The sequence below is a fragment of the Octopus sinensis genome, linkage group LG3 (assembly GCF_006345805.1).
Source record: "Octopus sinensis linkage group LG3, ASM634580v1, whole genome shotgun sequence".
Lineage (NCBI taxonomy): Eukaryota > Metazoa > Mollusca > Cephalopoda > Octopoda > Octopodidae > Octopus > Octopus sinensis.
Genome location: NC_042999.1, coordinates 140,355,692 through 140,374,293, shown reverse-complemented (window position 1 = coordinate 140,374,293; position 18,602 = coordinate 140,355,692).

Genomic DNA, 18,602 nt, shown 5'->3' with positions numbered 1-18,602 from the left:
TCTTTATGTTTTGAGTTCAAATACATCTGAGGCCAACTTTACCTTTTATCCTTTCAGGGACCTCCGTGTGTCATTAGTTGTGCTTCTGTCCACTTAGGCTTTAGTCTTGACAAAGATTTTTTCAAAATGTATCTAAAATACTCAGCATTGTGTCTGGTTTAAATATTTTATTTCTAAGAACAATCAACCTGCCAAACACCCAAAGCCTCCATAAAATTCACTCGTCATTTACCACTCCCTTGTGAACTCACAATGTTGCAAGAGTACGCCACCCCAGGTTAAGAACTACTGAAACAGAAGTCCCTTCATTAGCTTATATACTCTTTTACTTGTTTCAGTCATTTGACTGTGGCCATGCTAGGGCACCACCTTTAGTCGAGCAAATCAACCCCAGAACTTATTCTTTGTAAGCCTAGTGCTTATTCTATCGGTCTCTTAGCCGAACCACTAAGTTACGGGGACGTAAACACACCAGCATCAGTTGTCAAGCGATGTTGGGGGGACAAACACAGACACACAAACATATACACACAGATACATATATATATACATATATACGACAGGCTTCTTTCAGTTTCCGTCTACCAAATCCACTCACAAGGTTTTGGTCAGCCCGAGGCTATAGTAGAAGACATTTGCCCAAGGTGCCATGCAGTGGGAATGAACCCAGAACCATGTGGTTGGTAAGCAAGCTACTTACCACATGGTGTATGTGGAGCACAACTGTTACTGTCCTTCTACATTTACCATTGACAGTGTGTGCATCAAAGTATAGTGTTTGAGACTGGTGAAGTTATTGATACTGATGCTATGTTTGTTCACATGTAACTGCTATCGTTTGTTTGGACTGAGTGGGAGAGATAGTGATTTTAGAATCGTATTAATGCAAGAGTTTTCCAGATGCTTGTGGTCTTGCTGTTTGGGTGTGTTTTGCATGTAGTGGCAGGGACTGTGAGGGATAAAGGTTGCTGAAGTAACAAAGTGTTCTCCTCACATGTTTATATGGCCTTTCGTTTCCAGATTTGTCTGTTTTTAATGGTGTGTAGACAGTCTATGGAGAGTGTGGAGATATAATGGACCCAGGCTGTGTTAGCACAATCCATGGGACTAATGTATTGATTGTAGGCTAATCTTGTTTTTCTGTATTAAGCAAATGTGTTACTTGTAGGTACTCTAAGTTCATGTGTGCATTGTTTGCCAAGTCTTCTATGTATAGTGTATAGTGGATGTTATGAATGTTATTATGTAACTCCTAGTTTATTTTATCTTCTGTAAGTGTGGTTATTTATGTTGCTGAGTTTGATGGTTGATTGACTTCAATGTTATCTGATGTTGCTGGAAAGAAGCAGACAGAGCATTTTGTAAGGTGCTACTTAATGTTGTTTCTCTGTAGTTCATAAAGGTCTGAAGTAGTTGTGCAGTTGTGTTTGTAGAAAATGAGAGGATTTGAGTATGACATAATCTGCATATGTGTGTATGGAGGTATCAGAAAGTTGTATCAGTATATATTAAAAGGCAGAGTAAAAGGACATCCTTGTGGTACTCTGGTACTCTATTCAGAAAATTTCAAATTCTGGAAGTGTTGCTTTTGTACCCTGCATAGGTATGGCAACCTGATAGGTAGTTTTATAGCCAGCACTTTGTGTTGTTTGTTAAGAAATTGAGTTTTTTTTTTTTTTCGTATAAGGGAAGAGTAGATGAAGTTGAAAGCTTTATTAATATCAATGGCAGTTAGAATGATATACATGTGTATTTATATATTTATTATTATTATATATTTATTATTATTATTATTATTATTATTATCATCATCATCATCATCACTATCATTATCATTATTATTGTTATCATCATCATCATCATCATCATCATCAGCATCATCATCATCATTATTATTATTATTATTATTATTATTATTATGATTATCATCATCATCATCATCATCACCATCATCATCATTATTATTATTATATGTTTGACTTTTGCTTTGTATTTGTACAAGTTGGCTCCAAGTCTCATCCAGAGACCTCAAGAGAAATTCATGTTGGTGTTATGCCTAGGGTGTCGTATATTTGGTTTTGCACATAGTATTGTTCTAGAGAATGTTTAAGAAAACATGAGAAAAATTATGAGTTTGTTTTAAAATTTGAGATTACATAGACAGTATTTTATGTAGGATATGGGCAGTTCCCATGAGCACTATCTTTTGAATTCCTGCCATTTTGGGGTTTCCTGATATCTGAGCTAGGTAGCAATCAGCCCCTTTTGCTATCATTCCTAGGGCACCTATGACAACAGGTATTGTTTTAGTCTTCAGGTTCCACATTTTTGCCAATTTCTGTTTCAAGATCTTTATACTTGCTCGGTTTTTAGTAGGTCTTGACAGATACATTTATATCGATTGGGGCTGTCATATCAATGAGGAAGCATGATTTTTGTCTAAAGTCTTTCAATATAATGTCTTTATTATTATTATTATTATTATTATTATTATTATTATTACTACTACTACTACTACTACTATTATTATTATTATTAAGGTGGCAAGCTGACAGAATTGTTAACATACTGGACAAAATACTTAGCAGACTAAGAAAGGATGCTTGGCACCTGGAGTATCAGCAAGTACTCAAAGGTCTTTGCCAGAGCTGATTAAAAATAAGTACCAGTTGAGTACTGGGATCTATGTAATTGACTATATCCTTCCCCTAATATTTCAGGCCTTGTGCCTATAGTAGAAAGGATTATTATTATCAGTATTATTATTATTATTATTATTACTTTTTTTTCTTCTTTCAAATTTTCTTCCATTTCTTGCCGAGTGTCTTCCCGACTCCTAGGGCAAAGAAACTCATAGTGTATATTGGTAGGCCATTAAACCAAACTCAGTAGTTCGTTCATTTTTTTTTTATTTTTTTTTTTAAGTTAAATTAAAATACATGAGCAGCAACAGTTCTCACATCGACAATGCTCTTCTCAATACGTGTGATGTACCAGTTAAGACAATCTTTTGCACTTCTTGCAGGGATGGTAAGCCAGGGATCATTCTCATATAATTTTCGGTTCCCTTCTTGATCATTCCTAGTGCTCCTACGATCACTGGTATTGTAACCGCCTTGAGATGCCACATTTTCTCAATTTCAATGAGTAGGTCTTTATATTTTCTGAGCTTGTCAAACTCTTTCGCTGAGATATTATGATCACAGGGGATGCTCATGTCGATCAATAAGCAAACTTTATTGTTTTGGGCTTTCACAACAATATCTGGTTTATTGGCCTTGATGGTTCGGTCTGTATGTACTGGAAAGTCCCACAGAATGGTTACATTTTCTCCTTCAGTTACAGCCTCAGGGTGGTGATTATACCACTTGTCGGCAGTTTTGATATTGTAATGCCGACTTATTAGCCAGTGGAGATATTAGCCAACTCTGTCATGTCTTAATTTATATTCCACTGGTGCTAAGACTTTACATCCAGAGATTAGGTGGTCCACTGTTTCAATCATGTCGTTGCAGAATCGGCATTTTGGGTCTGCTCCATTTTTTATCACATTGGCCTGGTAGTTCCGGGTTAATAGGCTTTGGTCTTGAGCAGCCAGGATGAAACCTTCGCTCTCTGCTTTTAGCCCTGAGCTCCGCAGCCACTGATGGGTTTGCTTCTGGTCAACATCAGCTTGTTTGCTGCGGGTCACATATTTGCCGTGCAGAGGTTTCTCCTCCCACCTATCAGCCAATTGCTCGTGTGCTTTTTTCATTGCCATCATTTTCACCTTCTTTGCAACAATAGTTGCCGTACTTCCCTCGGGTTGTTCAGTTTGGGTATCCTGCACGAGATCAATAGCAAATTTTTTGCTTTCCTTGATGATAGAATGAAGCTTCTTTCGTCTTTCGTGATTTTCCATGAGCTTTAGCATCCAGTCATTCGATATTTCGAGATATTTGGCCAGTCCAATTGTGGTTGTTTTGTAAGCTAGTTCAAATTGGATCAGGCCTCGACCTCCTTGGGCTCTGGGAAGGTAAAGGCGATCTACGTCTGCCTTTGGGTGGTGCATCCTATTACAACTCAGCAGCTTGCGTATTTTTCTATCTATATTCTTTACTTCACTCATATTCCAGTTCAACACATTGTAGCTATAAGTAACAACTGGAACTGCTAAGGAATTTATAGCTAACACCTTGTTACGTGCATTTAGTTCAGATTTCAGGACTGCACGAACTCTCCTATAACATTCCTTCCTGATTTTCTCTTTCATGCTTGCATGCTGAATACCAGAGCCTTCATTTATCCCTAAATATTTGTATGTTTGTTCTTGCTCAAGCTCTCTTATGACTGTGTCAACATCTAACACGACTGAATTTGTGGTCTTCACTTTCCCTTTCTGGAAAGTGGCCTTGGCACACTTCTCAAGTCCAAACTCCATCCCGATGTCATCGCTGAATGCTTTCACGGTGCGCAATAGGCCTTCAAGTTCATTATTGTCTTTACCATAAAGTTTTAAGTCATCCATATAAAATAGATGGCTTATTTTTTTATTGGCAATTTTATACCCATACCCTGTTCTGTTTAATTCACTTGTAAGGGGTATTAGGGCTATGCAGAATATTAAAGGTGAAAGTGAGTCACCTTGAAAAATTCCACAGTTGATGTTTATATTTTCTGAGGCAAGTACTCCATTAGAGTGGTATAATTGGAGATTCGTATTCCACAACGACATATTGTGCTTCAGGAAGTTTGAAATCACAGGGGAAATTTTGAAGATGTCCAGCGATCTCAAGATCCATGGATGCGGTATACCGTCGAAGGCCTTTTTATAGTCAATCCATGCGGTGCTGAGATTTCTGCGCTTGTTGTGACAGTTCTCAAGGATCATACGATTGATTAGCAGTTGATCTTTGCATCCGTAAGAGCCTCGGCGGCACCCTTTTTGTTCAATGGGGAAAATATCGTTCTTCTCCATGAATGCATATGTTTTCTCCGCCAGGATAGATGTTAGGATTTTATATGTGGTGGATAGACAGGTTATAGGCCGATAGTTTTTTGGAAGGTTGGTTTCGTTATTCTTTGGGAGTAGGTAAGTAATGCCACTTGCTAACCATTCAGGTGTTTTCTTTGGGTCTCTCATAATTCCATTGAGCAGCTGAACTAGCTTACCGTGTGCGCACAGGAGCGATGCGAGCCAGAAATTCGGCACCCTATCTTTACCGGGGGATTTCCAATTATGGGCCTTTGTGAGTGCCTTTCTTAGGTCTGCTATTGTGATGTCTTCCCATGCTTGTTGTTGTAAATTTTGGTAGGATCCTTCAGTTTGTATAATCCAGTCTGCATTTATGTTGTACGTCTTCTTGTCACTCCAAATCCTTTTCCAAAAGTTTTGAACTTCTTCCATGGGAGGGGGGTCTTTAACGGTTACTTTCTCCTTCCCTATTTCTCTGTAGAATTTTTTGGCATTGGATGTGAACAGCTTATTTTGCTTGTAAAACTTGTTTCTCTTCTCAAATCTTCGTATTCTTTGGGCTTTTGCTTGGACTTTTTGTTTCAGCGTTTCTTTTATTGATATCAGTTCTTCTCTTGGTGAGGATCCAAATTTTCTCTTCATCTTTCTTCCTGTTCTGGATCTTACATCATTTCCACATATTAGTTCATTTAATATTGATATTTCCCCTCTCATAAATTCAATCTCTTTTTCGATTTTACTTCTCCAGGTTTGATTTCTTCCCAGGTTTTGTTTTCTTTGTTTTTTCGGGGGCATACAGCTGGTTTCAATTGCCCTAGCAGAAGCGTAAATAATTTCATTTAACTCAGTAAAATCAGGTTTTAATTCTCGTATTATTTCATTTGTTACATAGTTGCCAATTTGGATTTGTTTTTTATTTTGGTTTGTATTTGAGAGTTTATGAAGCAGTTCTTTATCATTCATACTTGTATGTCTTACAACTTCAAGCGTATTCAGGATTTTCTGCCTCATTTCTGCCATAGACTCTCTGTGTTCTTCAGCAGATGCGAGATCTTCAGTTACTGTTGTTTTTTCGTTTTCCTGGCTATCTTTAACAGGTACAATAGAATTTCTTGTATCTTCAGGCCTTTGCGTACTTTGGTCAGATGGCAGTCTTTCAATTAAGCCTCGTGGCAGGCTATACTGTTCATCTGATTCTTCATTTCCTTTGTCTTATGTTTATGTCATTTTCCGTTGCGTGCTTGATCGCGCTTATTTCACTGTCTGTGAGTCTGTTATTTCTAAAGATATCCCTCCTCACATTTGCTAATTTGTTCTCGTCCAAATAGGGCCTACTGTCTTGATTCCGTGTTCTCCATATACTGTAAGAGTTTGCGGTGTGTCTCTCTTGAGATGGCTTACCTAATGCATAGTAATAAGCGTATATTACTTCTTTATACTCTTCTCGGGTCCATTTGTTTCGCTTACATTTTTCTTTCTGTGGTGGTTGTGGTAGTGAACTTGGAGGGCTCGAGTTGGGGGATTTCCCGTTCAAGTGACCATCCATGTCCGTATTCGGAGAAGAGTTTGTGCCAGTTGATGACTTTTCGATCCCAGGCTGGCTCTTCCCTGGGGGACGCGCTTCCAGATTAACCATAGGACAAGCGATTTGGTATACTGATTTAGTTTTCCTTTTAGTTTCCAAAAACATTTTGGTGCTACGATAATGTTATCATTTTTTAGCTTTGATTGGCTCGTGGGGAGACGGCCATCATTGCCGTTACAATTATAATCGTACCATTATAGCAGCCGTAGTCGGCTTATTATTGTTATTATCATCACCATTACCATCACTATCATCATTATCACCACCATTACCATCATCATTATCATCATCACCATCACCACCATCATCATCAATGATATTGTTTTATGTGTAGTCACAGCAGTATCTTATTATTGTTATTTTTGTTTTTTTATCATTATCACCATCACAGTAGTGTCTGTCTGTCTCGTTGGCTGGCTGACTGTCTTTTTTTATTTTTTTTTTTTTTCCCTATTGGTCAAATAAAGTTCAGATGTTTACTACTATTAGGCTTAAGAAAAATTAAGGAAGGACTGTTCTGTATTGTTTGTGAATAGAGAAGTTGTGTTCGACCAGAGAGAATCGTAGCATCATCATTTTTTTTTTTTTTTTTTCCACGTGCGTTTGTGTTATTGCAATAAAAAGTGTTTGTATATTTCCTGTAAGGTAATATTGTGGAGGTTGAAGTTGACTTTTCTAGAGATGTTTGTATGTCCAGTTAGAAGAACAGGTGTGTTTTTACAATAAAAAGTATATGTTTACATTTATATTTGAATATTCAGGGAGGAAGCAAAGAAAAGTCAGATTTTCATAGAAAGTTTTAGGGTTTTGTAAGTCCACAAAAAGAAAAAAAGAAAAGCGTGATGTTTTTAGAGAGAAGAAAAAAAAAAAAAGGATGTTTACAGAGGCAATTGTGGGTATCAAAGTTTTTAAAGCTGGTCGAATGTATGATTGAAAACTGTAGATATGTAAATTTGTAAATCTTCTTAACTTATTTTGAAGGGCTGTTCTGTATTATTTGTGAATAGAGAAACTGTGTTCGACCAGAGAGAATCTTAGCATCATTATTTTTTCATGTGCGTTTGTGTTATTGCAATAAAAAGTGTTTGTATATTTCGTGCTTATTTTGAAGGGCTATTCTGTATTATTTGTGAATAGAGAAGCTGTGTTCGACCAGAGAGAATCTTAGCATCATTATTTTTTTCATGTGCGTTTGTGTTATTGCAATAAAAAGTGTTTGTATATTTCGTGCAAGGTAATATTGTGGAGGTTGAAGTTGACCCCTCTAGAGATGTTTGTATGTCCAGTTAGAAGAACAGGTGTGTTTTGCAATAAAGAGTATATGTTTACATTTATATTTGAATATTCTGGGAGGAAGCAAAGAAAAGTCAGATTTTCATAGAAAGTTTTAGGGTTTTGCAAGTCCACAAAAAGAAAAGCGTGATGTTTTTAGAGAGAAGAAAAAAAAAAAAAAGGGTGCTTACAGAGGCAGTTGTGGGTATTAAAGTTTTTAAAGCCGATCGGATGTATGTTTGAAAGCTGCAGATATGTAAATTTGTAAATTTCTTAACCCACTTTGAAGAGAATTTCAAATACTCACGAGGTATTGTAGATGTTCCAGTCTTTGAGAGTTATTTTTCCCCGTTGCTAAACTGGCCCATATTAGTGTTTCTATGGCTTTCAGCCACCGAACTGTCAGAGCAGTGAGGAACACGTCCAGCCGCTGTCAAGGCTGGCGCTCTTCTTCTTCTTCTTCTTTTTCTTCTTCTCTTCTTCTTCTTCTCTTCTTCTTCTTCTTCTTCTTCTTTCTTCTTCTCTTCTTCTTCTCTTCTTCTTCTTCTTCTTATTATTATTATATTATTATTATTATTATTATTATTATTATTATTATTACAGCTGGCATTAGGAAGGGCATCCAGCTGTAGAACACTGCCAGATCAGACTGGGCCTGGCGCAGCCTTCTGGCTTCCCAGACCCCAGTTGAACTGTCCAACCCATGCTAGCATGGAAAATGGACATTAAACGATGATGATGATGGTGATGATGATGATGATGATTATTATTATTATTATATTATTATTATTATTATTATTATTATCATCATCATCAAGGCAATGAACTGACAGAAGTGTTAACACACTGGGAAAAATGCTAAGCAGCATTTTGTCTGTCTTTATATTCTGGGTTCAAATTCCACCAAGGTCGACTCCACCTTTCATCCTTTTGGTGAGGTAGATAAGATAAGTACCAGCTGAACACCAGGGTTGATGTAATTGACTTACCCTCTCCTCAAAAATTGCTGGTCTTGTGCCAAAATTTGAAACCATTGTTGTTGTTGTTATGTTAAAGTGATATGGAGAAAGGAAATAAATTAATGATATAAAAAATGAGTTTGTTTAAAATTTTTGCAGCTTTGCATTGGAGGAAACTGGATCTCTGTAAAACCATTTCATTTGAGAGTTGGCAATACAGCATTTGCTTACAACATATACTAAAATCAGAAGCTTCAGAAAATATAAGCATGGCCTCCACACAAATTCTTGAAGTACTCTATTTTTCTTTTTTTATGATCCAACAAATGAGCTCTGTACAGTTACTCAACTTTGCTAGACATAGCAACCAAGTTACCTTGTAATTTCACTCTACCACCTCAAAATTATTTTTTATATATAAATAGTGGTATATGTTTCAATAATTCCCAGTTTGATAGTTGTAGTATTTAATTTTCCAGTTAAAAGTTGCTGAATAATACCTTGAAGCAGGATCCTAATTAACTGACAATAAAATGAATGTGACAAATGCAAGATCAAGAAGAATAAATAGATTAGTGTATTTTCGATAAACTTATACAACACAATAAAGCATCCAGCTAATATAGAAATGCAAGGAATAAAAGAAGAGCATAATAAATGTTAAGGAAATTGATATAAAAAAATATAGAAAGAAAGAACTAGAATAGAATGAAAGGGAGTGGAGGAGAGAGTGATAAAGACAAAAAGGGAGAGAGGGGAGGAAGGGCTATACTGGACAATAATTAACCAAGTGGATGGTTGAGCTGTTATAGTACTGGCTAATTTAGTAAAGGTTTAATATATCTGGAACAATGGATCTGTGGAGTGCACTAAATTATTCCAATGACTACCAACATATTTTTGATGACTTAGTCAGAGAAGGAAGGACAGTGTCTATGACCTTTTACAGAGTATCATTGACTAGAAGGAGTAAGGGAAGTATCCTCAGATCAGACACTTAAACTAGATGCTTTGCAACAAAGTAAATTCCACTAAAATCACCCTGAGCCAAGTGTCAGTGTAAACCTGGATGATATATTCCACTCAGTCATGGTTGACCATGGTTAAACAACAACAACTCTTCTAATTCCTTTCCAAATCACTAAGATTTTCTGGGTCAGTGTGTACCTTTGGCATCCATTGCATTAGAGTGTGTCACTTAAATTCATAAAATGTACCAACTGTGGAATCTGCTTAGAGTTAGGTAGATTTTGCTGTTGAGCTAAATGTTTTTGCCACAGCCTCTTTGTTTACAATGCCAAGAAATTAACATAAACTAACAACCTCTAAGCTAGTTGTCAACTCAATCCTCCACTTAACTAAGTGCTGAGTACTCAGCAAGTTGATCAGTGCCCTACCAACTCAATTGTTCTCAACAATAAATATGAAATATCTAAAGCAAAGCTGCTAATTATTTATGAACATATTTCTTTCAATATAAACAGTATTCATTTCAGGAATATAGATCAAACTAACACAACACTTTCTCATTCTATGTATTTGTTACAAGGCAATGTAGCCATATATCATTACTAAAATTACCAAAAATAAAAATAAAGACCCTCTCTCTAACATATTTTTCACAATGCTAAGCATTTTTATGCAGCCAGAAAGTAAGTACCTGGATTACATTTGAATTGATTAAATTAACTATTACCAATAAAATTATATATTTGTGAAAGGTCTATATGTAAGTTTATGTAAAGTGTTAAGTATGAGGAAGAGATATTTTGTTGTAGTTCTTCAGCTGCTTTGATTTCGTTTTCTTACCCTTCTCACTTTTCTTAATCCTTCTTCTTGTTTTTCCTGTTATATTCACTGCCTCTTCTGACACTTCTTCCCACTCTTTTTTCTTTCCCCTTCCCTTCCTTTTCCATTTTCTTCCTCCTCTTGTTATTTAATCTGTTGATCATTTTCATTCATCTCAATGAGACCCAACATCTCACAGTTACCATAAGTCTTGCTGTAAATTTAAGAATTAGGTTTAGGATTAAAGTGTGGCTCTATCTGTGACAATCATCATCATCATACATCCATCCATTTTCCATACTGGTATGGGTTGGACAGTTTGTCAGGAGTTAGATAGTCAAAGGATTGTGCTGAGCTCTTACGTCTGCTTTGGCATAGTTTCTACACCTGAATGTCCTTCCCAATGCCAACCCCTTTACAGAATGTACTGGGTGCCTTTTACATGACGCTAGCACCAGTGAGATCACCAAGTAATATGTAAAACATTTATAAAGTTCCTTCAACTGAGGGGAGAGTAGTATTGAGAGAGATTTGCTTTGTGCCAATGTTTGTGATAATAATATTTTGATATTTAGGAATAAAAAATAGAGATGTTTTCCTTCATGAGATCATCATCATCATCATCATTGTTTAACATCCACCTTCCATGCAGGCAGGAGTCAGCCAGATAGAAGACTATCCCAGGCTACTGTGTTTGTTTTAGCAGGGTTTTTACAACTGGATGTCCTTCCTAACACCAGCCACTCCACAGAGTGGACTGAGTGCTTTTTACGTGGCACCAGCACAGGTAAGGTCAGTTTTAGCATGGTTTTTACAGCTGGATGCCCTTCCAAATGCCAACTTCTGTACAGTCTGTACAGTGTGGACTGGATGCTTTTTACATGGCACCTGCACCGGCAAGGTCACCAAGTAACTTACAAGACGAGGAATTTAGAGAGGAGAGGGGGCATTGGAGGAGGGAAGCTTGTGTTAGATGATGAAAGGTTAGAGTGTGACAGAGAAACAGAGAGGCAGAAACAGGTGTCTTGCTATAGAAGAGGTACATGGTTACTCAGCCAGAAAGAGAAGGAGAGAGAGATATACATTTGGCAATAGTTATCAGTGGATCTAGGAATGTCATACTGTAAAAGAACCATCTAAACCCAGTTAATCATGAAAAATATAAGTTGGAGCCTTCATATCCTGAAAATTATGCAAGTATTATGAAATACTGACAGAAAGTGATGGTATAAATATAAATCTGAAAAGATCTCAGGCAATGAAAAAGTGACCATATTCTTTGATATAGCAATCCATACAGACAGGAAGAGTAAGGTGAATAAATTGAATATTGTTAGCAAAGACCACCAGGAAAAGAAGCACCTCCAGTCTAAATTGGAGTTATCAAACTTATGACATGTTGCAGCTTTTAGATATGTGATAAACATTGAAAAATATTTCCTGCAATACCATGTTATATAAGTTTATCTATAACAATTTACCTAAAAATAAAATATATGTATGTGTTCAAGTAGCACTTCAGTAACAGGATTCATCATCATCATCGTTTAACGTCCATTTTCCATGCTAGCATGAGTTGGACGGTTCAACTGGGGTCTGGGAAGCCAGAAGGCTGCACCAGGCCCAGTCTGATCTGGCAGTGTTTCTACAGCTGGATGCCCTTCCTAACGCCAACCACTCCGTGAGTGTAGTGGGTGCTTTTTACATGCCACCTGCACAGGTGCCAGATGAGGCTGGCAAACCGCCACGATCGGATGGTGCTTTTTATATGCCACTGGCACAGGGGCCAGATGAGGCTGGCAATGGCCACAATCAGATGGTGCTTTTTACGTGCCACCGGCACGGAGGCCAGTCGGAGCGGCGCTGGCAACAGCCATGTTCGGATGGTTCTCTTATGTGCCACCAGCACTGGTATGTTGAACGAATCCAATTTTGATTTTGATTTTCACTTGCCTCAACAGGTCTTCACAAGTAGGGTTTGTATCACAAGAAGGAAAGGTATGCATAAGTCGGCTGGCTACGTCCCAGGTAGAGGCCACGGGTTATGGTCTCACTTGTCCTGCCAGGTCTTCCCACGCACAGCATACTTCCAAAGGTCTCGGTCTCTGGTCATTTCCTCGGTGAGACCTAAAGTTCAAAGGTCGTGCTTCACTACCTCATCCCAGGTTTTCCTGGGTCTACCTCTTCCACAGGTTCCCTCAACCGCTAGGGTGTGGCACTTTTTCACACAACTATCTTCATCCATTCTCACTACATGACCATACCAGTGCAAACGTCTCTCTTGCACACCACAACTGATGCTTCTTAGGTCCAACTTTTCTCTCAAGGTACTTACACTCTGTCGAGTATGAACACTAACATTACACATCCATCGGAGCATACTGGCTTCATTTCTTGCAAACTTACACATATCCTCAGCAGTCACGGCCCAAGTTTCACTGCCATATAGCACGGCTGTTCATACACATGCGTCATACAGTCTGCCTTTTATTCTGAGTGAGAGGCCTTTTGTCACCAGCAGAGGTAAGAGCTCTCTGAACTTTGCCCAGGCTATTCTTACTCTAGCAGTTACACTTTCAGCACACCCACCCCCGCTACTGACTTGGTCACCTAGGTAATGGAAGCTATCAACAATTTCTAGTAGTAAAGAAATTAAAATTTGGACACATCTGACTAAACCATTGATAATGTGTACCTAAAAGTATTGAAAGAACTATTCAATTATAAAGATCTGGGAATAAAGACAACCATAAGGTAAGGATTGAAGAGAAACAATCTTTTCATAGCAATGATTAAAGAAGTTGTAGATAAATACATAACCCAAACCATAGAGCTTACACATATATACTATACAGAAGAGTGCACTACTAATCATTGCGAACATTGTATAGAGAGCTTTCAGTATAATGTAAAACAAAACAAAGAAAATACTGCATGTATTCAAAGCACTCAGTTAAATCTAATTAATTGTAACCCAAACTCACTAACAAACACTTGTATTTCTTCTCATCACCTTTACTGTGTCTCCCCATGCAAGTACTACACTAACTGTCTCTCCAAAATTTCAACACCCTAGAATTCCCTTTCTACTCATGTTTTTTCTTTAGACATCAACTTACAACTGTTCAAGCTAAATATCAGCTGCATTAATCAGAGTATTGGAGGTCTACAAGGTATAGACATATTGCCTTCTTGACTAAAACCACAAACATATAGCAGTAGATACTGTTGACCAATACTGTAATTCCAGTCCAGCATTCATAAGTGGGGAATAAAACACCTTCCTCTAATTAAATCATCCTCTCATGTACTTTCCACATTGTTCTATCAATTAAAAGTTGTTTGCTTCTCTCCACACTCCTTTTTTTCCACAAATTTCTCATCAGTTCTACCTTATTGGATTGTTTTAGAAAGAATTATTAGGTGAGAGATCTTGTATCTTTTTTTAGTTTTACTTTATTTTTATTTCATTTTTTTTTTAGAGCTTAGCCAAGAAGGGAAAGGAAACACCCTTGACACTATATTTCTCAGGGCCTCTGTGATGTGGAGCAAAAGGAGGAAGTCAAACTAAAGACTTTCTCCAAGTGTTTGCAACAGAATGAACTCTACTAGAGACATCCAAGGATGTAAAGTGTAAAGTTTATAGATATTATGTAAGCAATTATTAGGCACATAATTTTCTACAAAGTGCGTGTTTTTATTCTTGTCACACTATAGCAGTCTAAGTACTATATCAATTTGACTTTCCATAATTTTTTTAAATATTCAGTTGAATAGTTTTTTATTACATATCAGCTATCTAACCTTTTTATGGTCTCTTCCTATTGTGCAACTTTCCTACAGCTTTAAGTGAAAGTTTCAGAGTTTCTGCTGAATGTTTCACTGCAGATATTGATACAGTATTTCTTCTTAATTACATTTAACCATGGTGTATTAGGATTGGAATCCATTTTCTCTCTCCAGATCATTAATCAAAATGAATCAAGATCTTCTGGAGAAAAATCTTTCCCTTTCATTTTCTGTTACACAACTTCTATTTTAGAATTTTACAATCTTCACACAGTTTAATCAGTACTGCGATAAGGTGTGGAGTGAATATATTGCTACATCTTATAATAGTTTCTAAATATCTAAGTCATCAGTGCATGTTGTTGATATTTTCTTCTAGTCTTGCTATGCTCTTGGATGTCTCACATTCGGTGATGTCTTTACCATATCCAAAACAGACACCTCCTGAATTTTCAAGCTGATTTTTTAGATCCCAAATATATTTAGCTAGCATTGTATTTACTTAGCTGGTTAATTTTTGAAAGTATACAAATATTGATTGTATACCAATTTGAGCAGTTTTATTGTTATCTTTGTTACAATTAGACCTGGACACAATGCAGCAATGGACTGGTAACTCAAGCTGGCAGTGGACAAATGTACCGCCATGCATTTTGGGAGGAAAAACCCAGTATCTTCTTACTCCCTCCACAACACTAATCTCAAAAAGTCTTCTTGTGAACGTGACCTGGGCATTATTGTTGACAGCGATTTGCATTGGACAAAATACATTGCTAAAATTGCCAAGAAGGCTGAGGGTGTCTTGGCATCACTTACCAAGTCCTTTGTGAGCCACTCTCCAGCTATCTATCTGAGGCTTTATATAGCTATGGTGCAGCCTCACCTGGAATTTGCATCATCAGTCTGGGACCCCTATCTTGCCCAGGATATTAATCATCTGGAAACCATTCAGTGACGTGCAACCAAGAGAATACCCTCCATCAGGTGTTTGCCATATTCCGAACGCCTTACTTCCCCGGGCATGGATACATAGAAACTCCGACATCTGGCAACTGACTTGGCAGACACCTATAAAATTATTGACCATCTTACTAACAATAACTCTGAGCACCTTTTCAAACTCCACCTGTCTAACACCTGTGGATATATTTACAAAGTCAGAATACAGCACAGCTCCTATGACTTTTGGAAACATTTTTTCATGCTAAGAGTTGCTGAAGCATGGAACAAACTGCTGGAGTCAATTGTTAGTTATCGGAGCACTGCATCCTTCAAAACTTCCATGCTCCCTGAGATTCGCCAACACTACACCTAAGTTTCTCCCCTCCATACACATGCAAGCATGTATCTGACTCACACTGTTCACTTTCCAAACATTTGTACATTACTGCATATGCTTTATATGCACTTTTGACAAGTTGTAGTGCAGCTGAGCATTGTATACAATAATTTTATTATCATACAATAATTTCATTATCATTACAATAATTATTATCATACAATAATTTCATTATCATTACGTGCAGGTGGCACGTAAAAAGCACCCACTACACTCGCGGAGTGGTTGGCGTTAGGAAGGGCATCCAGCTGTAGAAACACAGCCAGATCTGACTGGGCCTGATGAAGCCTTCCAGCTTCACAGACCCCAGTTGAACTGCCCAACCCATGCTAGCATGGAAAACGGACGCTAAATGATGATGATGATGATGATGATATTATTATATTTGGGGTTTAAAAAAATAAACATCCAAATTTTAACATTAATCAGGAAATTATAAACTATGTAAAAGTGTATAAACAATATCCCAAAGTATACAACCTTTGTATTTTGGGAAGAAGTACTATGTTATTCCTTAATGAAAATATTCTTAATTCAGAGTTCATTTAATTTTGTAGAAATAAACTATTATTTTTACTTAAAAGTTCCAAAATCCTTCACTGATAATCTTATAGAATTATTTCCCTCCTCCATAATACCATCATTTGAAAATTTATTTGCTATAATCATATTTCATTCTTTACATATATTTATTGTACAGCTTTTTACATCAATATATCTTGCTATCATTTTATACTTTTATGTTTGTTCTTTTTTCTTTTCTTTTCTTTTCTCTACTCCTTTTTGTACCAAATATAGCAATGTCAAATCTGTAGGATTCTGACAACCAATCAAATTAACACTAAATTTTTAAAAGACTCAATAGTACTTTAAATTATATATACCACCACCAAATTCATTATCATTTAACGTCCACTTTCCATGCTAGCATGGGTTGGATGGTTTGACTGAGGACTAGCAAGCCAGGAGGCTGTACCAGGCTCCAATCTGATCTGGCAAGGTTTCTACAGCTGGATGCCCTTCCTAACACCAACCTCTCTGAGAGGGTTCTGGGTACCATTTATGTGCCATGGCATGGGAGCCAGTCAGGTGACACTGACATCAGCCATAATCAAATGGTGCTTTTTACGTTTTTTGTACCACCAGCATGGGAGCCAGTCAGGCAGCACTGGCATTGACCACACTTGAATGGTGTTTTTTACATGCCACTGGCATTGGCCACACTTGAACAGTGCTTTTTAAGTACCACTGGCATAGGTACCAGTCAAGTAGCACTGGCATCAGCCAAGACTATGATTTCACTTGACTCAACAGGTCTTCACAAGCACAGCATATTGCCCGATGATTGAAGGGTTCTTTTAAACAGAGCAGTTAGGCAACACTGGCATCGGCCACAGCTATGATTTCACTTAACTTACCAGGTCTTCTCAAGCACACCATATCTCCAAAGATCTCATTTGCTTGTCATTGCTTCTGTGAGGCCCAACATTCGAGGGTCATGCTTCACCATCTCATCCCATGTCTTTCTGGGTCTACCTCTTCCACAGGTTCCTTCCACTGTTAGGGTGTGACACTTCTTCACACAGCCGTTCTCATCCATATGCAACACATGACCATACCAGCATAGTCATCTCTCTTGTATATGATGCTTCTTATGTTCAAATTTTCTCTCAGGGCACTTACACTCTCTCATGTATGCATACTGACAATAAACATCCAGCAGAGCATACTAGCTTCATTTCTTTCAAGCCTACCATGTCCTCAGCAGCCCGTGTTTCACAGATGTGTAGCATGGCTGTTTGCACACAGGCATCATATATTCTACCTTTCACTCTGAGTGAGAGGCCCTTGTAACCAGCAGAGATAGGAACTCTCTGAACTTTGTCCAGGCTATTCTTATTCAAGCAGCTATACACTCAAAGCATCTGTCCCCTGCTACTGACTTCGTCACCTAGATAACAGAAGCTATCAACTACATCTAGTTTTTCCTCCTGGCATGTGATGGAATCTGTTTTCTGTACATCGTCGGTGTTTATTGCCCTTGTGCATCTGCCACACACAAAAGCTATCTTCCCAGTTAACCATCCTTTGATATTGCTGCACCTCTTATGTGTCCATAGCTTACACTGGGTACATCTTATGGAGTTTCTACCTATGCCTTTTCTACAGATTGGGCATGGCCATCTACCTGAAGGGATTTGTGATTTGTCTGCCTTCCTGCTAACTACCACTTTGGTTTTTGCTAGATTGACTCTATTATCACCATAGACTACCAGCAGTTAGATACTCACAACTGTGCTGGTGGCCTATATTATTATTAATAATAATGATAATAATAATAAAGCCGTATGATATGATCCCACATTCTTGGATTATGGAGTGTATGAACCTATTTGGTATTGCATCGAATGTTGAGCGATTGCTTGGAAAAAGTATGCCGAATTCGAGGACGGACCTGACAGCATATGGAAGAAGTTGAGGAACTCTCATCCAAGTTGATGTTCTATTTTTAGTTTGGATTTTATTTGTTTTATAGCTTTTGTTGTTTCTTCATCTTCTTCTTCTTCTTCATATTTGTTAGGTGGTATGATTTCTTGTTTGTATTTGTCAGCTTCCTTAAATACTGAGAACAGTTTTTTGTTTTGCTCGTGTTTTGCCACTATTTGTATCAGTTTTCCTTCCTTCTGAAGTAGATATTTTTGCAGTCCTATGGTGGTTATTTTATAGTAGTTTTCCAGCTGTATAAGGCCTCTACCACCATCTATACGTTGTATATATAGCCTTTCTATGTCAGATTTTGGGTGATGCATCCTAGATCCTGTCATTATTTTTCTTGTTTTCCTATCTATTTTGGTCAGTTCATTTAGTGTCCAGTTAAGGATATTGTAGCTGTAACTTATAACTGGGACGGCTAAA